General features: G+C 41.2%; 1 long non-coding RNA gene across 1 annotated transcript in view; it reads left to right on the top strand.

The window, feature by feature from the left end:
* The window catches only part of LOC116653193 (uncharacterized), a 67,727-nt gene extending 64,717 nt beyond the window's left edge, over positions 1-3,010 (top strand). The window contains exons 2-3 of the long non-coding RNA XR_014944428.1: positions 1,070-1,120; positions 1,206-3,010. This is a non-coding gene — a long non-coding RNA (uncharacterized LOC116653193). The remainder of the gene's footprint in view (positions 1-1,069; positions 1,121-1,205) is intronic.
* Positions 3,011-25,668: the final 22,658 nt, after the last annotated feature.

The raw sequence follows: 25,668 nt of genomic DNA, 5'->3' as shown, positions 1-25,668 counted from the left end.
ATCTAGAATAGATAAGACATTCTATCTGGAAGGAAAATACACTTTAAAAACTGGGAGGAAAAAGCCAACCTCAGCATCACTGGAAAAATCCAGTTATTTTGTCCTCTGTAGGTATGATAAAATGTTTGTTGTCTAAGTTGGGTGAATTTTTCTAGGAAGCTGCTGGTACTTGAATAAATAATAAGGCCTTATTTAACTGCACAAAATAAGTAAAAAGGTGGCATTTACAGAACAGTGGCAGCACAGAAAAAGGTGCTCCAGGTGCAGAAAAATATGAGTTTACTGATTTTTGTTGTTAAGAAGCATTACTTAGATACATACGCAGGATGTAATCCCAAAACGTCATTCTCCAAATGTTCACGTTTAATAAGAACAAAAGAGCTGAATTGTTAATAGACGTGCTCTATAAAGGAGAGTTTGATGGTGAAGATGTAATGGAAAATTACAGAGGGAAAAATCCCAGCAAACAAACTCTTTGACCTACTTCCAAAATAGAGAAAGCAGACATAATGCAGTATTTCAAAACTTCAGGAATATCCTGACAAGGACCCAGCACTTGAGCTCCACGCATTACATCCTGGCAGTGTTGTGTTGTTCAGTTCTACAGTATTTGCATAAAGAAATCAATACACGTTATTCAGACAAAAGCCACACCACACATTTTTAGGAATGTCATGGAATTGAGAATTGGGCCCAGAAGCAAATAAATACAACAGTCCTTGAGTTCCATGCATGGCACAGCTCCACAAGTAGACAAACCAACACATTTAACCAACCACAGCAAGGATGGGAAGCCAGGCAGAGATAAATGCATCTTTATTTCATGGATTTTCTCTGCCTTGCAGGCTGAAACCACTACTAGGAGCTCAAGTAAACCGAACAAGCTAATCCCTGCTGCCCCAGAAATTTATGACTTGGTTTATCAGACCCTGGGATGTGGATTAATCAGATTCATGATAAGTGAGGACCAAGCTTACTAAGTGGCAGAGTAAAACAGCAGCTTCCAGAGCTGGAGCCATTAACTCAGCCCTACCCAATTATTTAAAACTTAAACATTTGCTTCCCATAGGTTCGGCAGTTTGGAAGATGAATGATACTGGAAGATGCTCACTAGGAGACAGTAAGCTCAGTGCAACAATGGCTCCCTCCACTGTCCTCCTTTCCATTCTCTGAGTCAAGTCTTATTTCTTGTGAATTCCTTACAGCTCTTCTCTCAACCATCTCTTCCTTGGCTCACCCTGGACCACAGACAGTGGGTTTCCCTAAAAGCAATCTTCCCAGCAGCTGGACATGCCAACCCATGCTTCACAGGCTCACGTGGAAGACAGATCCTGCCTTCCCAAGGTTTGGCTGCTTGCTCTAAGAACCAATCCTTGCAGAGAATGCTGGACACCCTCAGCCTCCTCCCATCCTATGGCACTTTAAAAACAAAACCCAAAACATGATATGTGTTTCTAAAAAAATGAGGTAGAATCAGTTTTGTGCCATGAAGAGGAGGCTGGCAGAAGGAAGCAAGCAAGCACACAAAGCAAGCTCAGATGGTTTCAGGTTCAACTTCAGCTTTGAAATTTATGGCTATAGACCTCATAAAGATCCGTGTGACCATCATTCTGAAAACTTCTTGTTCAGTTCTGATTTATAGCTTGTGTAAATCCAAGCAAAACAGTGCAGCAAAAGAAATTCGTGGGATAATTTACAGCTTCAGTTTAGATTAGGCTTTTAGTAGTTATTTACCTTCATACTTTAGATAAAGATTTGTGAGTAGCCAATTACCCAAAGCAGCATGAGCAGCTTTGACAGCTGACTCCAATGCAGGAGCTACCCTTAGAAAGTGCTGCTTTATATCCTAATAGAAAATGCTACAGTTAAAAACAGAAAACTGAGTCTATACCCTGAATGTTAAAATACTGGAGGGAAGAACATCATAATCATTCACATGGAACAAAGTGTTTGAGGATAAAAGCTCCTGAAAAGGAGATGGAGAGATCATTACTGCACATTTATATAAAGCCAGGGATGCTCTTTTAGGTGTTCTTTGAATTTTATTTTATTTTTTTAGCTGTACCAATTTACACCTGAAAAAAACATCCCTAAAGAGTTCATTAAACCTCTGTCTCAGTACTGCTTTGCTTTGGGACTTGTTTGTTGATGTGAAAGATTCACTATTTTCTTCATGCAAAATGGCACCTGGGATTTTAAAACTCGGTGTATCGTGTTGATGTTACCTTCACTCATTCCCCACGTCTGAATACCATGTGGCTGGAGCAGACATGAAGGGAGGAGGCTGCTTACAGCCTGGGCTCCTGAGCAGGGCTTTGCTCCCTGTTGCAAGGGCCTTTTGTTGCCTTTGTTAAGTCACCGTAAAGTCAGATGAATCATTTACAATGAGTTTTGATTGATTTCATGTCTTTTTTTTTTTTTTTGGTTTGAAAGGGAGTGAGGAACCAACTGCAGTTCCTCGTTAGAATTCGTTTCTTCTTAATTCCTGAAACTTCTTTGAAAGCAGTTCAGACTCAGAATGCTAGATCTCAAACACAAGCCGTGTTGATCAGACGCCTCAGTCACAAGCTATGTATCCACCTGGGTGAGCATAATTTTGCAATTGCCTTGTGGCTTATGCCCAAACAGGGATGAACTAGGAAACTACTGCCTAAAACAGCAGTACTCAAATATTACTTTTAGATAAAATGGAAAAGGGCTTGGCATCACTATATGACAGACTTCACAAACTGAACAGAAAAGGGGCACAAGACCCTACTCTTAGAAAGACATGAATTTCCTAGGTACAAGTCATCACGTTCCTCTAGCTCCTCCACCTCTCCCTTTGGACTGATGCCCAACACGTTGCTGCCACAAAGAGCCATCTCAGCCTGGAGCAGTTAAAGAAAATAAAAGGTTCAAAGTCTTTTGAGATTCAGGTGTTAGGCATTCAAGATTAGGCATCAAGCATATACGACTGATGATTTGGAAACTTCCAGAAGTCGCACAGAAGTTATCTTCAATTATTTGGCAGCTATGTTATGTTGGCTGAGTGTACAGTCACAGTTTGATAAGCCAGCACTCACACTGCACATCTTGCTTGAAGACCCACAGCCACACAAATGCATCATTGGTAGATATTCACAGTGATACCTAAGGTTATACTTCCACATCCATGATCTGAGTTATTATCCACACTACAAAGGAATTTTTCTACTTCTGATTTCCCATATGGGCCAAATCCTGAAGTAGTGCTTTGTAAAGTTAGGGAGCTTTTACAGATGCAGAACATGAGTACTAAGTCTGCAATTATTAAAAATGCTTTCTTACCACTCAAAGTCAGTCACCATTCAGACCATAGTAGGTTCCTGCAAGGAAGAGATTATGTGAATTCTCATCTTTTAGGGGTATATGTTACTCTTCACATGAGACATTTCAGGGAATGCCCTGACCCTTACCAGCCTCATAAATGTTAACCTGAGATTTGACAAACTTTGTTGAGTATATGAACAGTATCCACAGTGCACCACTGAAATATTGGACACTTATTTCAAGCCTTCCTACCAAAACCTGCATGTTTACTGCATAGTCATCACGTGTCTTTAGCTCAAAATTCCCCATACTGCTGCTACAAAACACACAGCTATACCCTTCCTTCCCACTCATGCAAAGTCCTCTGTAACAAGTAACAACAATAAATAAACTTCCATGATGAAGCTTATTCAAAGTGAAAGATGAGTTTTTGTGCTGCCAATATTCACCTCCAGCTCCAATTTTATTCCTTTGTACTTCTTTAAGAGAAACAAGTTCAATAAATGCATCAAGGACCATTAGCAGAAGAGTGTCCACCTTCAAATGACCTAATATAGTACTGGTACAGTCTTCTAGAGTTGTAGATTTTGGGCATCATTTGTGTTGCAGGCAAAGGTAAAAAGAAGCTACGCTTCTATGCATAGCTCAGAAACAGAAAAAAAAACACCAAGTCCGGAAGAGCCCATCCATCCCACTGTCCTTTGAGAGAGACTCATCTCAGAGTGTGCAACCTGCAGCATGACAATGCATTTCCTTTCCTCCACTTCTGACTGTTTCAAAGGGAGATCCATCTCCTTTGTGAAGCCTTTTTAATCAGCCCAAGTGAGAAGATTTTCCAGTACAAGTTGAGAACTGATACTAAAACCAGTATCATTTAATAGAACTGAATTCAATTTACAAACCTTCTCCACTCAACACAGCCCTGTGGAAGGTCCCCAGTCGTTCCTCAACAGGAGCTGAGACAAGAGATCTCAAGTGGAATAAGAAGACTGAGACACAGATTTGTAATGACATCCAGAGCTTTTCTTGTTGCCATTTTTGTAGCTTAGGAGAAAGGTAGAAAAAAAGTGGGAAGGTCTAAGGCAGCTATTACTGCTGTCCTGCAGGAGTTTCTGTTAAGTCTGCTGTCATTTGGAGGAGACAGGTTGGACAGTTTGACACTTTGGCCTCAACACACGATGTTTGGGAGACAAGAAAAACAATAGAAGAGGACAGACAGGTAAGAAAAAAAAAATGCTGAGGGAAGAAATGAGTTTTATACAGCAGCAACTGCATTTATCAAGTTCCCTTAAATATTTGTTTACCAGTACTGCCATTTTGAAAGCTCCCAATATTTCTCCTGAGTGATAAAAGACAAATAATAAGAAGAATTCCCTTCATTGGTTGTTTTTTTGTGTTTTTGTTTGTTTGTTTTTTATGATTGTCTTCTAATTAGTCATAGCAAGGAAGTCCATAAATCAAGGATAGTATACCTTAATCGACTGTATTTAACTAGCAGTATTTTTTCAAACTTAACAGTGAGCATCAGATTATTACTCAAATGCATGGAGGAACTGCCAAAATTAATGGAAGCCACTAATTCTTAACAGCAGCACGTGACATATGAAGCAGCAACATACAAACCCAAATAGCCAGTAAGGTAACAGTTCCAGTTGAGGAAATCACTGCCTTGTAGCAACAGACCCAAGTTTTTGGTGGATATTTCACTATTTGTGGTCTTATCAAAGTGGAAGAATGAGCTCATGGCCTCCATTTTGCACACCTCTTCACACTGTGAATATTATCTTCCAATCACTTGCTATAGAGATTAATATCTGTCTGACCAGCAGCATTTGTCTGCAGATATGGAACAGACTTTCAAATATTTACGACATATCACATGTCAAAATGCCCCGTTCAAAGAAATCTAGAATTTATACTTTTGTAGGCTAGTACACTATTAGATTCCACTTTGGGAAGCCCGGCTGTGCTGACAAAGAGAGAGAGGGAGAAAAAAAAGTAATGCTTTTCAAACAAAAAAGAATTTAGTAGATTCCCACCTGAAAGCTTTTAGTCTTCCATGTATATTTTAAGAGTATTTTGCATTGCTTTTCTGTCATTATCCCCAATATTTTATTCAGACGTAGGTTGTTCATTCTGGAATAGTGAAATAGATTCCTTCTAACTGCACAATGCCCATTAGCTTACTATCAGAGAGCCAAGCATGTGATAAATAACACATGACTTAATCCCTGCTCATTTTTAGAAAATACAAACCACACAGTATAAAATAAAAGCAGGGAAGAGAAACACATTTCTGTAAATACATCCAACTACTACAAAGCCTCTAATCAATAACTTTTGTCATAGGCTGAGCAGAACAAATGATAGCTAGTGAATTATTTAATAAGTTTTGGCAGCTCCTACTCCAGAAATGATCATGAGTAGTTTAGATTTTCTCCAGCACGTTTGTTCTACAAAATTTCTCCTAAATAACATCTTTAAATAATTATTGGTCATTAGAGCATTTGTGAGCAGTTCTTTCAGACTATGATTACATTTGAGCTCTTACAGACAGTTTTAGTTGGGTGCATCAATCAAATAATATTATTTCCTCTGCTTGATATAACAATATGGTCTTAGTATCCACTTTTCTAATATGTTATCCTATGAGATGATGTAAGGGTGGATAATATGAAAGATGGTAAACACTCAAAAGGTAAACTCACTGATGCAAATGCCTTGGCTGGAAAAGCTGGAACAATCACCTCCAGGGAACAATCTCCAAGATTCTGCCTCAGTGAGGGGTCAGCCCTTAAATGAGGTCTTAGAGGAGGTGGAGTCAGGCTCCACCCCTTCCTGGAGCACCGCTACATTACTCTCACCTGTGCTCCCACAGCTGACCCAATACTTGCCTCAGCTGATCAATCAGAGGTTCAGGTTGTGATTTCCCATACAGATGATTTCTAATCTGTATGATTTACATACTCTGATTCAAGAGAACATTTAAGGGTGTGTTAATCTTTATACCAGTTAATTACTTGCAGGTTTGAAAGTAGGTATAGTATTTGATTTAATGACACAGTGAACTAGGATTTTTAGACTATTAGGAAGTTACACCCTTAATTTTAAAAGTTACTGCTACCAACCATCCATTTTCTTCACTAACATAAAATCAAGTCTCTTGCTGTAAGTGGTGTTGACCCCTGTTTAAGGTAATAAATGCATTAAGGAAAGCTCCTCCCATACAAATGTATACTGATTCTGATGTCTGATTGTAGCACCTGCAGTAACCACTCCATTGTGATCATGGAATTAGTGTTATAACTCTCTACAGCTAGCCAGGAAAGAGGCCTCTCACACATCACCCCATGGAGATGTTTAACAACTCCCTCTTTTATTTCACCACTACTTTAGTAAAGTCTCATTCATCAGGGACAAAAGCTTGTCAAGTCAATGAGAAGTGCCTTCAGATCCCTTAACTCAGTTTAGCAAGGTAACATTCTTTGTGCCTGGATGTGGGGTACCAAACCCTGTCTAATCATCTCCAATCCAAATCTCTATATCAGCTCAGCAGCTTGGAAGCCAGCTGAGCATTGCTCAGTACCACGTTACTTTTCCATCCTGTTGCCTTACATAGGACTATCTCAAGCCCTCCCAGAGAGACTACAATAATCTAGCAAAAAATCTGGCAGCATGAGAGCATAAAGGACTGCAAGAGAACACGGAACTCAACTTTAATCAATGCAACTAACAAAATATGCAAAAATATTCCTGTTTTTACTAGAATAGAAATGTAATTTGATAAAGATTAAACAGTGTTAGGTTACTGGTCAAGGAGTATACTTCAGGAAAGGAAAGAATGAAGTCTTTGTTATGCATGAAATCTGAAATTATCTCCAGATAAATATTCAGAAACTGTGGCACTGAATGCCTGAAGAGGAGAATGGACCTTGTGATGACTGCTTTTGGGGAGGGGACATGTTGTCAGTGTGCATTTCACAGAAACACGCTACACTGCAGGCTAGAGAATTCAGAGCAACGTTACATTTCATTTCTAAAAGCAGGTAGCCTTTGGTCAGCTCTTGCAATATTTATAATACTCCTTCCCCTAGATTAACTATTACTAAATAAAGAATATTTGGAGAGCACAGAAAAAAATGTCAGAAAGGAAAAGAACATTAAGTTATAATTGGGCTTCAGGAATCTCATGCTTTGTAATGCAATAACTTTGTGAGTCAACACTAAGCACAGAAAACTGTGAACAGAGCTAAATGGTAGGAGGATGTTTAGTTTCCTCCTTTATAGGTATGAGCTCTGCTAAGGTCATCAAGGATGAAAAGTTTTTCGAAGTGTTTCACATGTATGGTAGGCAGACAGAAATGAGACAACTAGTAGACACCCACATCAAATGGAGGTCTTTTGTCATCCAAATCAATCTACACTTCAAATATGGACTTCCTCATCAACATCTTTAGCAATGCAATGACCCTTGAGACTGAACTAAGAGAGAATTTACATACACGCAGACGCAAATAAATACTTTGTCATGACTTTGTGAGTTTCTTGAAGCCAAAGTCAACATCAATTGATGGGACATGTAGGTCAGTTTGCAGCACCTCATCAGATCCGTAAGAATAACTCGTATTACTTGACCTGTGATCATGGATGTTTTACAGAATACACTGCTCACACTGAAGACATTTCTGTTTTAACAGATTTAAAGATTCTTTCCTCGTTTCACAGACACTGCCCAGTGATGATAATGATGTTGAACAAGGGGAAAATAACATGTACAAAACAGAATTTAAAAAAAGGAGCAAAGACGATAGTTTAGATGGTAGTCTCTCTTGGAAAATTTAATGGTATTTAAACTTTAAAGCCTTAATGACAATACAAATTTAAAGACTGTCACTCATTATCAACAGCTGAGAAAATCAGGCTTAGGCACAGGCACACAAATGAGATATCATATTTAGATGATGTCGTATAATTGTCTCATTACTCCTTTTAGCTTATGTTTTAGTGCATTAGAACACTGAGCATTCTTTATCTATTGTAGGTTTGTTATTGCCTCCAATGACATGTGAAATGAGAGCCACTGAAACTTACTCCAGTAAATTTGTGTTGTTGGAGGATCAAAACACGGGCAGCCTGATTTCATCATTGCAGCTCAGTCTTGTTTCATGCCTTAAGAGTCATCACTTGAATTTTACTTCAAGATTATGTTACGTAATTTATGGCTTTTCCTCAGTAACTGTGATTGAAGTGTCTTTGGACCCATTTTCAGATCAAATATTTTTGATCTTATTTTTTTTTCCCACTGGAAGATGCCCCTATCTGTAAATCTGAACTTTACCTGGATTTCTGCAGTTTTCAAAGAACTCTTGCAAGAGATGAAAATTACACTCACACATTTTCTTTATCTCAGAAAATTACCATTCTATGGGAATGGAAATTAAACGGTTGAATTATTCATTTCAAAGCAGCTCTTTCTCCTAAGTCTTGTCAACTAAATTTCAGTGCAGGAGAGGAAGAACAATCATAACATATTTACTAAACTGAAGAAACTGAAAGAAGTTGGTATCACAGGGAGATGTTTTGTTTGTTTGTTTTATTCCCATTTCAGAGCAGAAACAATTTTTTGGCAATCTTTGCTGTTCACACACCAGATGGATTTATGTTTGCAGTCATTTATTTACCCCACACACATTTTCACTGGAAGTATTTTAAACATGGATGTGTATGCTTTTTATTAACTTGCAAGATATTCAGCTCCACTCTATGTCAGCCTGGCATCCAACCAAAATATGGTTATGCAGAAGATTCAATGTGCCTTCCTACTAAGGAAGAGGAGGAGCACCCACATTATTATCCTTATTCAGTAATTATCACATTTGGAAAAACTCTGTTTGCCAACTAAGTACTTAAAATATAATTAAGCTCAATTAGTAAATTAAAAATAAATAAAGAAATAAAAGGGGGTATTGACATCATGTTCACTTCCTGAAGCATGTCCTTCAGGTTTAGTGGCCACTTTATTTTCTGTACTTCTGAGGATACCATAAATTTGCAGGTTATCCATCAGTTTAGCTGAACTCAGCACTGCAGAGAATCTGTTCAGCGTTTACCATGGATACAGAGACGTACTATCAAAAGTTATAACATGCACTTACCTTTATGCATTTATTTAACATTTGAGAACTTCGGGCTCGCTGGGTTTTTTCTGCCATCCAATTCGGTTGAGTGGAGAGAGCCAACACAGTTCTCAAACATTCACTTTGTTCTCATGTTTTGCTTTCTGAATATATCCAGGGCCAGCAGCAGAAATGCTTTGAGAACTGGTAACCTATGGGATTTCCATCTTTCCATGAAGAAAACGTTTGAAAATAGCTCAAATTTTCTTGAAGTCTTAGAATCACAGAATCACAGAATGGTTGAGGTTAGAAGGGACCTCAAGGATCACCAAGTTCCAACGCCCCTGCTGCAAGCAGGGTTGCCAACCACTGGATCAAGCACTAAACCAGGTTGCCCAGGGCCCCATCCAATCTGACCTTGAACACCTTAAGAGATGGGGCATCCACAGCCTCTCTGGGCAGCCTGTGCCAGCACCTCATCACTCTCTCAGTGAAACAGTTCCCCTGACATCTAATCTAAATCTCCCCACCTTTAGTTTAAAATCATTCTCCCTTGTATTTGTCCTGCAGGTATTCTCTGAATTTACAGTGTATAAAGCTTTGATAAACCATCAAACGAATCCCTTCATGTATATTGTAGCTTAAATGAAACCTATCAAATTTCCTTTTAAATTAAAAGATATATAAATGCAATCTATTTAACAAAACTCACAGCACTCATGTTGGAATGGCATTTCAAAGAGGTATCCAAATCGTTTTTTTTTAAATAGCAATACTTTGCAGCCTTTATTTTGTTCATCACAGTAAAGGCTTAGTGGCTATTTGAAACACTTCACTTTTAAAGTCAGTGCTCAGCAAAAAAAAAAAAAAAAAAATCTAATGAAAGTCAGTGGATTACTGAGCTAATCTGAAGGTGGGATGCCATGCACAAAATTCAGTTCTAGCACAGCTCTTTTTGCACTCCAGTAAAATAATCTGGAGTGAGATACAATACCTTCCCAGTTTCCAAAGTGGACTTTTGTCTGTCATCACATTAAAAAGTTCATTTTATTATATAACCCGATTTTAAGATTTATTCTTTTTCCTTTCAGTTTGCTTTAAAGAGAATGCTTCCTTTCTTTCCTTGCCATCTCTTCTTCTTCCCTTCCTTCTCTTTCTCTCCTTGAACTAAGATTTCCAAGTTTGCAGACTCCTTTTGTTCTGACAGGGAAGCTCCCATCAGCAGCTGCAGGAGCTGTCAATCTAACAGATTAAAACTGATATCAGAGACGTCGAGTAGCTTTTTCCCAACAGCCTCAGCAACAAGTGGATAAAAGCAGATCCAGCAAGAAAGATGAATATGACCTAGTGCAACAGGAGTTAACATCAAAGGGTAGCAGAGCTGAGATGCCGACATACCTGCCTGCTGCCCAGGGTGCTGTTGTGGCCAGGTGGGACTGGCTGCAGCATGGCAGCTCCTGGGAGTGCCATGGAGAAGGGCTGGGCTGAGAGATGCCCATGGCTGCTTCAGTTGCTGGTAGCTGGGGCTGGACACAGTGCCTGTGGGTACCTTGTCTTTGCCCTGCTCCAGAATGGCAAAGCTAGGAGACCAGATGCTCAGCATCAGAAAATGCAAAAGTACGACATATATCTTTCTGCAAAGCTCCAATTCCACTTAGATAAGCTATTTTCTCCACACAGTTAAAAAAAAATAATTCTAATTTACCCTGAGTGTTTTTCAACAGCACTTTGGACAACTCCAAGATCTGAGGTGAGAACATCAGACTTTTCTTCTTTTCCCAGAATACAGAAGCTCTCAGAGATCGCATCCCTCTGCGGTTTCTGTTATTTCACCTTGTTCTGAGACTTCAGTAGATGTTATCATTTGACCTCAGCAGCAGTTCTAAAAGATAATCTGTTTTGAAGAATTATTCCTTGAGCCACGGGGGCTTTACAACTTTACAATTAAATCTGTTTCTACATCCTATTTGCAGGAAGTAACTTCAGGACAGATTTTTCCATGTGAAGTAATGCAATATACTGGAATATGTTGAAAACCACTGAAGCAATGCTCTTCCTTCTTCATGCAGGTTAAGGACTGACCATAGAGATTTTCTGGTGGAAAGATACAGTTTTGTCAACTTCCCATGAGGAGTTTTCATTTCCTCCAAAAATTACTTTCTAATAACAATAGTAAAAAAAAAAAAAATCATTTGGGGAGGGTTCAGGAGAATGACTTCATTTTTATTTCCCAGGCCTGCTTACACAGCCAAGGCCAGACAACATGTGAAGGCATAGAATGGCTCAGGTTGGAAAAGACTTCAAAGATCATCGAGTCCAATCACAAACCAACCATCCTACCCTAACTAACAACCTTCCACTAAATCATATCCCTGATCACCACATCCAAATGGTTTTTAAACACATCCAGGGATGGTGACTCAAATACCTCCCTGGGGAGCCTATTCCAGTGCTTAACAACCCTTTCTATAAAGAAGTTTTTCCTGATATCCAACCTAAACTTATCCTGGTGCAACTTGAGGCCATTTTCCTGTCACCTGTCAGCAGTGAGAAGAGACCATCCTCGCTCTTGCTGAAATCACCTCTTGAAGAGAGCAATCAGGTCTCCCCTCAGCCTCCTTTTCCCCAGACCAAACAGCCCCAGTTCCTTCAGTCTCTCTTCATAAGCCATATTCTCCAAGCCCTTCACCAGCCTTGTTGCTTGTCTCTTCTTTGGACCTGCTCTAGCACCTCAATGTCCTTTCTGTACTGAGGTGCCCAAAAGTGATTATAAGCTAGTGTTCTTTTTTCACACCCGGTGTCTTTTTGTTACTATGACCGTGGCTTTGTGCAGTTATGGATCAAATGCCCATGATTTCACACCAAAGAGCAAGATGGGCACAGCCTCACAAAGCTTTCAGCAGAAGGCAAAGCTACAATCAATCATGCCACACAAAAACCCACATTTCAGGATTTCTCTCTGGTTTTGCAGAAATGTTGCATACCACTATTGATTTTCTCTAGCATTTTTCTCAACTGGCTCTAGCAAAAGATCTCTCTTCTCACATTTTCATTTGATACACACAGTTTTAACAAAATCCACAACCGTAAAAGCTCAACCTGAGCAAAATCTCACAGGAAGGAGATCAGAAAGAATAATCTACTGATAACTGATACTCTGACAAGCCTCAGGGAAGAGGCAGCATCTCTCATCCCATTACTGGAAAAGGGCTGTGTTCCTCAGGTACTCACATAGGGTCACCACATCACTTTAATGTGGAGCTGGGCAGTGGGGTGGCTCTGAAGCAGGAGACTCAGATCTTGCTGCCTCAGCATTTATCTTCTTCTTTGCCACAGGCAAGGGGGGAAAATGAGTTTAATGAGAACACTTAATGTCAGAATTGTCACAAGTGCTAACGTCTAATTATCCAATTACATTATTAAGAATTTTCTGTATTTTGGAAGCGCTGTTCAACATTCTCAGAAGATACATCACCTTCATTAAGAGGCAAAGAAAGGCAGAAATAAAGCTTACAAATGAAATCTAATTAACCAGTGATATGTTAATATCTTATCAAATACTTACATTGTGTCATCTGCTTGCTTGCTCTGAGGGAGCCAGGAGGTGCAGCATTTTAGTGCATGTGAATCATGTTTTGTTTCAGCCTATTATTGCCCTGAGTTATGAAGTAGTTTACTTGTGTACTAGCCCATCGGTTGTTGCATGTGTATCATACATGAAGTAGGAGAGCTGGATTTTAAAAACAAAAACAACATAATCTGGTGTGTAACTCTACACAATCTGTATACAACTATAATAGGGAATAAAATTGGCCTTGGGAAAGGCAGAGGGAGATGAAGAAAGCAGAGCTCATTTTATATGCCAGGACATTCTCAGCTGGGACTCAGTCCAGTGAAACAATTGATATGGGATGGCTTTGGATGTGTTTTGAGGTTACCTTAGCATGATCACCTTAAAAGAAGGTGCACAGGGCTCCTCATTCACTGGGATTTTTTCACTGATATTTTGCCTTTGGTTTGGAGAACTTTGACAAGGAACAACCTCAAATAGCTATCATATTTCCATCATTACAGAAGCAGAATTAGCCTTGCAAATTTTAATGCTGAAACTTTACTAAGGATATTTATGCACTGAGCAGAATAAATGTTACGGTGACCTGAATATTTCTCCATTTCTTGGATGCCCAGGGAAAAGGGATCACATTTCCTCCCATTTTAAAATTCTCTGGTTTCCAGGCACATTGTATCAAACGGATATTGCACAGGATTACATCACAGGACAAAAACGTACCTCCAATCTCATTTCAATTTTGTGGTCACTCTTTCACTTTTTTCATGTGCTCACCATCTTACAGAACTCATTTCCCCAGTCTGGTGCTGTAGATTGCCTGCCCATAATGAGGCTCAGCCTTCAAAATGTCAAACATAATGAAAAAGAAAAAAGCCATAACGAAATCAGCCGTAGGGACTTGGAAGGGCCTTCTGGTTAAACTTCAGCAAGTCTGCCAGTTCTGCAGCTACAAAGACAAATAGGCTCTCTGCCTACATCAGAAGGGCAATTCAACACTACCACAGGATGTGAATAACCTGAGCTGACAGCACATACGCAGCAAAGAGGGTCATATCTCCAGGTTCCTGTCAGTCACACAAAATGAGCAGCAGCCAGCTTGTCAGACTCGGTAACAAAGAGAGTAAAGGCCCCAAATCACTGGGGCAGAAAAATGCAAAAATTATGCAGCAGAAGGGCAGGCATTACTGATTTGGACATTGCAGCCAATCAGTAGGGAAAACAAACAAAAAAAACGAACAAAAAATATGGAATCACCTCAAAAATAAATTTGTGGATATTCTGTACTCATTTACGTAGAAACATAGAATCATTTAATGGCTTCGGTTAGAAGGGACCTTTAAGATCATTTAGTCACAGCCCCCTGCTATAGGGCAGGGACAGGTCCTCTAGACCAGGTTGCTCAAATCCCATCTGGTCTGGGTTCTTGGTTCTTTCTTGGTTCCTATGTCCTTTCTTTTTTTTCTTGGGTCCTATGGTTCTTTCTTGTAGACTTCCTCAGGTACTGGAAGGCTGCTATATGGTCCCCCCAGAGCCTTCTTTTCTCCAGGCTGAAGAGCTTCACCTGTCTCAGCCCATCCTCATAGGGGAGGTGCTTCAGCCCTCTGATCATCTTTGTGGCCCTTCTCTGGACCTGCTCCAATAGTTTGATGTCCTTCTTGCGATGGGGGCTCCAGAACTGGATGCAGTACTCCAGGTGAGGTCTCATGAAAGCAGAGCAGAATCACCCCAGATGATCTACTGATCACACTTCTCTTGATGCAGCCCAGGATACAGTTGGCCATCTGGGCTGCAAGTGCACATTGCTGGCTCGTGTTGAATCTCTCATAAACAGAAACCCCCTTATCCTCAGACTGCCCTCAAGACATTCTTCATCTAACCTGCCTATGTGCCCGCAGCCCAGGTTCCCTGAAGGATGGTGCTACCATCTGGCTGGGAAGTAGGCTACATATATCTCAATTAACAACTTCATAAGAATAGTTTGGTGACAGAAAATGAATGGGCAATAATGTTGTGAGAGACACTAGTAACTTGACATCTAATGGCTGACTGCAGAGCCTCCCACTTTCTACACTTTCAGAGATAAAAGATGGAGGTAGTAGTTGGTCTCTTCTCCCAGGTAACCAGTGATATGGTAAGAGGCAATAGGCTCGAGCTGGGCTGGAGGAGCTTCAGAGTGGGTATCAGGAACAATTTCTTCTCAAAACCAGCAGTGAGGCGCTGGCACAGGCTGCACTGGGAGCTGGGGTTATCACCATCCCTGGGGGTGTTCAAGAACAGTGGAGATGCGGCACTGAGGGATAAGGTCAGTGAGTGGGCATGCTAGGAGCGGATGGTTGGACTTGGTGATCTTAGTGGTCTTTTACAGCCTTAATAATTACGTGACTCTAAGTAGCCCAATAAGGAGATAATCACAGTGGAGCAAAAAGAGTTGGCATTTTAAATGATGCTCTAAAAAGAAGTCCATATTATGAACTGAAATACCATCCGTATCTGACATTTCATCTGCACAAAGCGTGCAGCAAGGATTGCGTGTTGCAAACAATGTGGTACCACCAGCACAGGGCAAATAGGCAGTGGTAGGATCTTCTGGTAGCTGGCAAGCCCACCGAGGCTGCAATTGGCCAAAACATTGAGCCAAAGGGCAGTGCTTGAAGGATCTGATGGGTACACAGTGGCAGAGCTGGGAGGCACTGTGCAAACTTTCAGTAGCTCCTGCTTGCTTTCTGCCTGCATCCTGTCACATGCAGTCAATGCAAATAAAGTTCTAGGACATGCTTATATTTTGAGAGGGGCTGGGAGGGTGGGAAACACTAAGAACTATCCAGTTATACTTATCAACACTAAATACCCACAAATATCTTGTCACCTTCAATACAGAATGTCCTTGTGCGAGTGCCATGCTATTTAATATGTGATGGTTAATTTGTTAGGACATAACTGGGTACCAAGTGGAAGAAAAAGCCTTTGGGACAAGTGGAGTGGTGTGGTTGCAAGACACTTCAGGTGTCAGCATGGCAGGGGCTCTGCTGGTGACAGTGACTTGGGGTGAAAACACAGTGAACACAGCTGAACAGGGGCTGAGGGAAGACAGCCCTATGATTAATTGGGTATGATGTACACTTGACTGATTCGAGTGCATATCTAGCAGAGTTCTCACTGAGGATTTATCTTAATTTTATATTAATCATCAATGCATTCAGATCGGCCAGAAAACTATTATCAATATTACTTATCATGAAGATATATATATTTTTTTCATAGGAATAATAACTTTCCCCATAATCCATCACTTACAATTAGCCTAGTGTCTCCACCTTTTGTGCCCACTTTTAGTGGTGAGCCTTGAGGTAAACCCATCCTGCAGCCCCTAACACCAGCTAGAAGGGCTCAGCTGCGCTGACTGCCCAACTCCGTGCTGACCCAAATGCCCATCTGTTGCTTATTAGTTAGTATGTGTATTAGGCAAATGAAAACAGTGCCTCAAGCTTAGTTTCAAGTACTGTGGGCAGATTTCACTAAAAACTAATTTAGCAGAGAGTTGAGAAAAGAATCCATTCCTACAGGAACTCCCATAGAAGCCTGTGTTTTAGCACTGCATAAATATCCTTGATAACCTAGACCAGCAACTACGAGATGCTGAACATTTCCTCCTCTACAAAGAGAAGAAAAGGAAAAAATGGGGAACAAATGTGTTGATAGACATCAGTTGGACTAGCACATGCGGCAAGTGCTAAAATTGCTTGAAGGAAAGAAAAGGATCTTACTGTTTGTCTAATCCATGGAAACTGGAAAAAAAAAAAAAAACTAAAATCACAGGAAGAGGAAAAAAGTGTGTCAACTACACTGATGTTAAAATTGTCAGTATTTTATCTGGAGCTACAACACAGCTGAGAGGAGATGTGATGGGGAGAAAGAGGCTCACTGTTTTTTGCTGGAGTGCTCTGTAGCCTCACTGTAATATCTCCACACCCCAGATTTGGCTCTATGACACCTGTGCAACCCAGCAAGAAGGGATCTGCCTCCAGGCTTGGCATAAGGAGTGCTGCCCAGGTGGAGCTGTGGCACAGGGAACACCAGGTACGGCTGTCCTGCCATGTATAGGGTGGGCATATGGTGGGCAGCAGGGACAGCACACTCCAACTCCAAGCCCTGGGGTACTCTGACATGCTCAGTGCAACTCTGAGCAGAGCAGGATACCTGTTACTGATCAATTCTGCAATTCAAATGAAAAGAAAGTGACAACCTAATGCTATTGAGAATGCAAGGGGAGGATTATTTCAGGATTCAGCAGAGCAGAGATTTCGTGGTGTTTTCTCATGACTGGGAATAAACATGCTCAAACCTCCAGCATTTCTAGGTATGCTGATCATGTTCTGGGTATGCTGCTATTTTAAACCTCACTTCCCTATCTGCTTGCAGCTGACAATTGAGACAGTAAAACAACACCCATTGCCAGCTGACAAGCTAGTCCTGCAAACTGCAACTCCTCGCAATTAATTCTCAGCAGCTGTATTTAAGAAAAACCCGGAAATAAATAATCATAATTAAAACACATAAAGGATATTTTTACTGCCATTTCACTGATCGTTCCTGGAAGCAGCAAACAGTGTTTGCTCCTCCATTAGTGAGTAAAAGTAGAGATGAGAATGGTTTTCCAGCTGTAGTGCAAGTGTTCCAACCAGTTTGTAATAACAAGAGGGATTCTGTTTAATATGCAAGGTATCCCCCCCCAGTAATTAAGCCTGCAGGGACAGCTCATAGCTTCTAATGCATATAAGCTTCAGCAACCATACAGAACAAGAGGTTATTTAACTCTTTATGGGATACATTGGGGTTTATTAAAATGTCAAAGGGGATCAGGTGTAGGTAGCGTCACTCTCTACCAGCAGATAAATGTCTTCACTTCATGGAGCTCAGAAACCTGGCTGAAATTAACATGCCCATTGAATGTTTGCAGTCACATCACACATGGTTCATCAAAGCCTTTCCTGAACAAAGTGCCAGTGGAAGGTTTTACCTGAATCACTCTCAATGGCTTCAGTTTCATCTAGCCATTTACAAGTGCTTTTGGGAACAGATCGGTAACACTTCTGCTGGTTCTCCCCACTAAAGACAACCACAGCACTTGTTGGTGATAATTACTGTGCTATGGCAGCAGTTACACCTGCAACTGCATTCATCTTACATCATGAACATTTCACTTCAAACATGCTTTGTACTTTGGGAGAATTAAGCGGATATGAATGACTGAGAAAAAAAAAATGAATGGAATAAAAACTGAGGTGAAAGATGGCTTTGAAGAGGCTTTGCAAGACCCAAAGTTTTCAGACTGATGTTATTGCTTTTTCCTTTTTTAACTTCTGAGGCAGCCTGGTAGCAGCTCATGCTTAATAAAAGCATCCCAAAGGGCTTCAATGCTCTGAACATGGGGAAATTCATCATGCTGTACATCCCAAGAGCAGAATGAATTTCTTTCACGTCATATTATCACAAAGAAGAAAGAAAACAGAAATTAATTTATTTCATAGGTAATTGCATGCATTATATACACGTTAACATTGGCAACAGTGAAATTTCAGATTGCTAAAACCAGATTTCTTATATCTAATTCACCTATAGATTAACCCCTCATCTCCCAGTGGCTGGGCCACTGGAGCACGTGAACACTGTGGTATTTCCATACCAACTTCTGCAATGGGAACTGCCCTCTAAACACACAACGCACAACTCCATCCTGGGAATAGGTCTGCTGACCAATCTCTGGGCTGCCCTTTGGGTGTTGGGAAAAGGAGTTCTAAGTATCAGGCATCTTCAGCTCTGGAAGGTAAAACTTACTGTAAATTGCTGTGGAGTTTGTTGCCACTATCATATCACCAACAAAGCAACAAGACTGAACAGATAAAGTTGTTCTGACGTGTTTTGATAGCACTCAGGAATGAAAGTGTTGAACATTTGGGGATCATCTGTAGCAGCTGGGGGATGTCACACTGACAAATGTTACATTTGATTACATAATAATTGTGGATGAGGATGAAGATATTGTAGTATTGGCTCTTTAGCTTTCTCAAAATATCTGCATTGCCTTCCAAGGTAGGCAAGGACTTTCTGAACAGTTCCTTGTTTTCTGTCCTCTGACACATACCTTAGCTGTTACTAAGTTCTATTGCTCCACTATTGCATTGTTCAGGCACTGATTTCTCAGACATTCAGTTCTAACTTGTTGGGGTTTTTTCTGTCTCTACCCATTGCACATGAACAGCAACCAAACAGATCATCGTGTGATGGAATTTTCTCAATGCAATCACAGAACTATAGGGGCTGGAACCTCTGGAGATCACTGAGTCCAACCCTCTGCTAAAAGCATGTTTCCTACAGTATTTTGAACAGGTAAGTGTCCTGATGTGTCTCGTCCTCTGCAGAGAAGGAGATTCTCCCACCTCTCTGGTTCCTGTGCCAGTGAAGAAGATCTTTTTCATGGACCCTTTGGTGTTCCACTTTCTGCCCATTGTCCCTTGTTCTATAGCTATAAACCGCTGAAAAGAGTCTGCCTCCATTGGCTTGACTTTTGACTTTGAGATATTTATAAATATTGATGAGATCCCCTCTCAGCCTTCTCTTCTCCAGGCTGAGCAGCCCCCAGTCTTTTCTCATACAGGAGACGCTCCAGGCCCTAACTGTTTTGTTGCCCTACATGGGACTCTATCTACATGATCCCTGTCTTCTTCCAACTGAGAAACCCAGAACTGGACACAGTGCTGCAAATGTGACCTCACCAGGGCAGAGTAGAGTGCTAGGTGAACCTCATTCAACTCATGCCCTTTGTGATGCATCCTAATATATTACTGGCCTTCTTGGCCAGAAGCATGCACACATGGCCAGCTCGTGGCCAGACAGGACCCCCAGGTCCTTTTCCTCAGAGCTCCTCTACAACAGTTCAGCCCCTAACCTGTAATGATGCATGCGTTTATTCCTCCCCAGGCACAGGACTCTACACTCGCTTATGCTGAACCTCATTAGATTCTTCTCTGTCAGACTTTCCAGCCCATCCACTCACTGAATGGGATTACAGTCTCCTGCCACGTCAGGTACTCCTCCCAGCTCTGGATCATGAGCAAAGTTGCTGAGAGTGCGCTCTATTCAATCATGCAGGCCACTGAAGTAGATATTGAACTAGACCAGACCCAGCACTGACCACTGAGGAGCATCACTAATTTCAGCTTCTTACTGGTCTGAAATACACTGCAAAAGCTGTGCACGACTTTTTTTCAACATTTGAGTGACCTTTCTCAGAGGAAGAAGGAATTGCTCACCCTTTCTACTCTGGTGTCTCAGAGGAAGAAGGAATTGCTCACCCTTTCTACTCTGGTGTCTCAGAGGAAGAAGGAATTGCTCACCCTTTCTACTCTGGTGTACAGTTTTTCCTCCTTTTTTTTCCCCCTGCTGTTTTGCTTTTGTTTGTTTTGGAAAAACCAGCAACGTGTCTGACAGCAGCACAAGTATTTAGATCCTTGTTGCAAGAAGATTTTCAGTATGCATGGCAATTTATGCAAATTGCCCAGTGTAGCATCATCCTGCCTTGGTGCTTCGCTGTTTGTTTACAGGAAGAAAGATGGTTTAAGCTTATTGAAGGCCCAGGGAGGGAATTACTACAAACAAAGTAGGCTAGAGGAGAACAGAGTTATTGAAGCAGTCTTTACCATTTCAGATTTCTCTCTCTTTATCTGCATTTATGTGCCCTTCCCAGTTAACTGTAGCAATTAATTCCTGATCCACCCAGCTGAAGTGAAAGAAAGACTTTCCCAAAGCTCTGCTCCAAAGTCTGTATTGACAGCTGTGAGAGTGTGAATGCGGCTTACCAAAATGGGAACAAGAATGCCATGAGATTTTCAAAAGCAGAACTTACATCCATGCCAGCAATAGTAGTAGTTCAGGAAACCATGAATTTTGGAGGATAGAACTACTGATTTATTGCAACTAACATTCAAAGTACTCCTCTCCCACTACAAGAAGGGACACAAGGCTTAGCCAGACATCTTTCACAAGTGATACCCTTGTGCAAACGAATTAATACTAATTTACTTACCTTTACTTTGTAAGTGGCTAACAAGATTAACCTCAAAGCAGGGAGAACACTTCCTGCACACACTGGGATGCTGGCATGAATTAGCTCGAGGTAACACCCCAGCAGGAACAGTTTGATAAAGTAAGTTAATTATTCATCAGGAGCTTGCCCATATTGTAAAATGTACAGTAGTATTAAAATAAATGAAAATATGGACCTAAGACCAAGATCAAACCCGGACCCCACTGAAGCCATGCGAAAAAAAATAAAAGTATATGGCACAGATTTTGTAACATGAAACAAATAGCCAACAAAGCTTTCAAAACCTGGAACCTTCTCAAGAAGTGTGTTGCAAAGTGAATGCTTCATTTCATGCTTGAATAGACACTGGGTCCAGACAGACTGCTATGGAGTAAATTTCATACAAACAAAAATGTAGAAGAAACAGAAGAAAAATCCTTTACTGATGGTGTAAGTGTGGGACTCCTGTTTACTGCCCATGCAGACAAGTGACAAATCAGTTGATTTGGATAATGCAATGGGCAGGTTGCAGTTTTCAGATCAAATGGCCCAGAGTAGGCAGGGCCAGGTGGAACACTCGTTTGTATGTGTAGGAATAGGTTTTTTCCTTGGTTTTTCATCAGAAAAGCTCCATGGGCTGAACACCTACTAGTTAACAGCCTTTCCTGGAAACTCTTTGTCAGTGTTACAGAGTCACAGGGACATACAGAGCTACAGGAGAAGGCTGCACCCCTTATCTTCAGTCCCAGAGTTAAGAACTACCTAATTTCTGAATCTTACCCATCACAGATAATTGTGCACTTATCCAGAGATCAAATTCTCTTAGCATAAATATTCTCTGAAAACAACCTCTTCACCCCCCCATCCCCTCCCCCCACTGCAGCCAATGAGACCAGAGTTTGGTCTCAAAAGAACTGCAGACAAAATGAAGTCACGTTTTTTCTGGCTATTCTGCTTAGCACTAAGCAACACTTTGGTTGCAGTAATGCCTGTTCCTTCCATTCCTCCCTGCCCCATAAAGCTGTTGTACAATGTTCTCCCTCTAAACCACCCCGTTTTCAGCCTCCTCAAGGACTGAGTATTTTATACAGAGATGTCAGGCGGCTGAAACTATCAGGACAGGAAATCAATGAACATTTAATATTTAGGCAGCTTACATGCAACAATTGAGCTCCAGATGCGGCAGCAATGTTCCTGCTACAAGCAGTTTCTGAAAATGGAATGCTAGAACCGGCAAGGTATTAGCATGTATTATTCTTACCCTATTTGAGGGCCAAGCATCTCACTTATGGGATAGATGCTGTTAGCAATGCCTTCCAACACTTACTTGTTACCCCCCAGTGAATGCATCCTATTTCAGTCTCGATAACATAAATCTGATTTGAGAAATATCATTAACAGTAAGCATTTAAGAGAAAGGAAACTCTGAAGCCCAGCAAAGCTTAAGTGGCAGGGCTTCAATGCTTTCTTCCAGTAAAACTGGTGTATTTGATCAGCGAATCCCCAGCAGGTGATCTTTATCTCTTTTGTTCTCTCAGGATACATTTTGCTGTGGGTCAGCTATTGAGAATGGGGTTTTTTTGTGTGTCTCTCTGCTGAAACCAAGCACTTAGAAGAGGTTACACACCAGCTAAGTGCAGCAAGATGTTATGGACAGGCTGGGAGCTCAGCACTAAGTAATTCCAGGATACATAATAATACAATCTAGAGACAGAGAGACCATGCAAAGTAGGCATTTGCTTTTAGATATACCCTATCCTCTAACAGATACTGCTATCACACCAGGCAGCCCAAAGTGCAGGGTAAGCAGGAAAAGAGCACAGGCAGACCACTGCACCAATCCCAACATAAAGGTCCTCCTCTACCACTGCATTTATGTATCAACAGGGTCATAAGAACAAATGGTTCCCAAATACCTTTTCCCTTCCAATCAGTAGCCAAGAAGTAATCTGTGTAGGTTAAACATATGTGTATACAATTCCTGGCTGAGAAATATAAGGTCATGGACAAGTTTGGCAGAGTTGCCATCTTTCCACACTGGTACTGGAGGCCTTAAAAGCAATGTAATCCCTCCTCCTTTTGAAGTAGCGTGAATACTTTAACAGCAAACACATTCTTAAGTCTTAATGGAAATCAATATTTTATTTATTCTAAGCCTTTAAGAAGTAAGAAACCTGAAACAAGGACTGCCTGGAGATCACACATGTGAGTCCCTGTAATCCTCAGCCAGCCTTCATACACTAACAAAAGGTACTTGTTTACGGCAGGGAGGCAGCTGCCCCATGAACATTGCTGATCTGCTGGCTGTGTAACTGATCTGTGATAGCGGAGCTTGCAAGCAATGCTATTTAGCTGAACACTCCCATTATGAGTGATTTTTGTTGTCTACCGGTGTAATGAAGATACTGCTGCAACACAATGTACTAATCAATTAGCACTGCCTTTTTCTGGGTGGTAACTTTGTTTATTTCCCTGTTGTTTTCTACGTGGTCTCCTCAATTGGCCTTTTCTGTAATTCCCCTTTAGCTACTTGTGATGATTTATGGTCTGTAAGGAAAACTCTGCCTATGAGAAGAAGTTTTCCTTTTTTTAACCTTTTGATTTTTAAGAGAGCTTGATGACTGTGTGCAAGCTCTGGTCAGCTGTGAGCAGCTGATGAACGGATTACACCGCTCACGGCCTGTAGGGGGCTGTGCGCTCTTTCCAGCTCTGTGCCAGGATGGCTTATCACAGGCCATCCTGGCACAGAGGCTTCCTGGTGACAGGCTTCGGTGTCAGGTTTTCCTTATGGATTTCCCACTCATTTGGAATTAGAGAAAGGTATACTGCACACAACCATCAAATCCAATCACAGATCTGGAATGCAGTCAGGGCTTTGCGAGCTGGGGAACAAAATCTGGAGACAGCCAAGGGGACCTAACAGCTAAGATGCTTGATTGGGAATCAGATGTCTTCTGGTTGTAGGTGCCCCTTGTGTGATCTCATTGGGTGCCCCAGCACAGAGCAGTGGTATTGGTGCTACCCACAAGCCAGTAGCTACCTGATGGGGAAAGTGCTGTGAGCATCTGTTTGGGATCTGGAGCAAAACACTCCAGTTTCCAGCTATCTAGATGGAGAAAACAGACATCCAGATCCAACTTTATGCTTCTCACAAAGCATCCAAAGTTACAATCAAAACATTAGATGAGAAATCAATAAAACTTTGCCTATGTGGTAATGTTGCCTACTCTTGCTGAGGATGTAACGAGTGTTATTTCTGGGTTTATCTTTATACTATCACAGAATCATAGAATGGCTTGGGATGGAAGGAACCCCAAGGATCATCAAGTTCCAACCACCATGCCATGGGCAGAGCCACCAGCCTCCTGATCTGGTACTAGACCAGGTTGCCCAGGCCCCCATCCAACCTGGCCTTGATCACCTCCAGGGGTGGGGCATCCACAGCTCTCAGGGCAGCCTGTGCCAGCACCTCACCACTCTCTCTGTGAAGAACTTCCCCTGACATCCAATCTGAACCTTCTCTCCTTCGTATTATATTACATCTGTGCTGACACTGTAACAGGAGACATGGCACTGACTGCTGCTTATGCTGTATCTAACCAGAGATGGGTATTTGAGCTCAAATGGATAATTTGGAGTGTGTTATTGCACTTGCCTTTGCTGCTGAACTATGGAGGGCTGAACTCCAGCCTTCAAAACTGCATATAAAGAAAGAGTAAAGATGCATTGTTTGTGGGTTTTTTTTGTTTGATTTTTTAATTTTTTTTTTTTTTAAATTTTTTTAATAATAATTTCTGGAGAAATTTGTGTCTTCAAGCTGTACTCATGGTATTATCAGCAGGAACGTTTCCTCCAGGCTGCTTCTTAGTCTAGAGGCACAGGTGAAAGATATTTGCAAGCAGGTTGATCTATGCTCCCTCTTTCAGATTTAGAGCCAGGCTTACATAAATAAAGCTTCTCCGGTTGCTGAGGTGTTATAAAGATGCCTAAGCACAGCTTGGAGAGTGCATTCCTGAGTTCCCACACTCATCTCTGCAACCTGCAACATTAAGACACCAACCCATGCGGACCTGCGGTTCATACTTTGTGATGGATGCATTACTTTGAGGGCAGCCACTCTCAAGGGTTACGTGTTCAAGATCCTCTCCATATGGTACTTTCAATCAGAGCTTCTTACAGAAGAGACTTAGTAGTGTGGAGTTTTCTGAGAGAAAGTATGTTACTGTCATGTTTACCATCCAACTACAGCTAAGAGAGAACTTGATGACCCAACCTGGCATTTTGGGGCCCATCTTCTTTAAAGTAGTTTGATCTACATTTGCACAACGGGTAAACATTACTGATGGGCACCATCTGCAATGGGGCCAACTATATAATCCCAACACAGCTTTACAGTCATGACTTTAACCTTCCCCTCACTTCAGATTGCCAACTTTCAGAGAGTTTTGTTGGATCTGTTGGAAATATCCTCAATAATGCCCTGATGGCAGAAGCCTATGGACATGATGTTACAGTTTTTATACCTTTAATACATACATTGTTGCTAGTTTATACAGACATATTGTTAATTATTCTCCTCTTTGGATCCTTTATTACTCAGGTCTTAT

Source organism: Coturnix japonica, chromosome 3 (genome assembly GCF_054131305.1).
Source record: "Coturnix japonica strain WE chromosome 3, WE-NBRP24, whole genome shotgun sequence".
Taxonomy (NCBI): domain Eukaryota; kingdom Metazoa; phylum Chordata; class Aves; order Galliformes; family Phasianidae; genus Coturnix; species Coturnix japonica.
The sequence above is the reverse complement of the archived record's forward strand: the minus strand, read 5'-3'. Positions and strand labels throughout refer to the sequence as shown.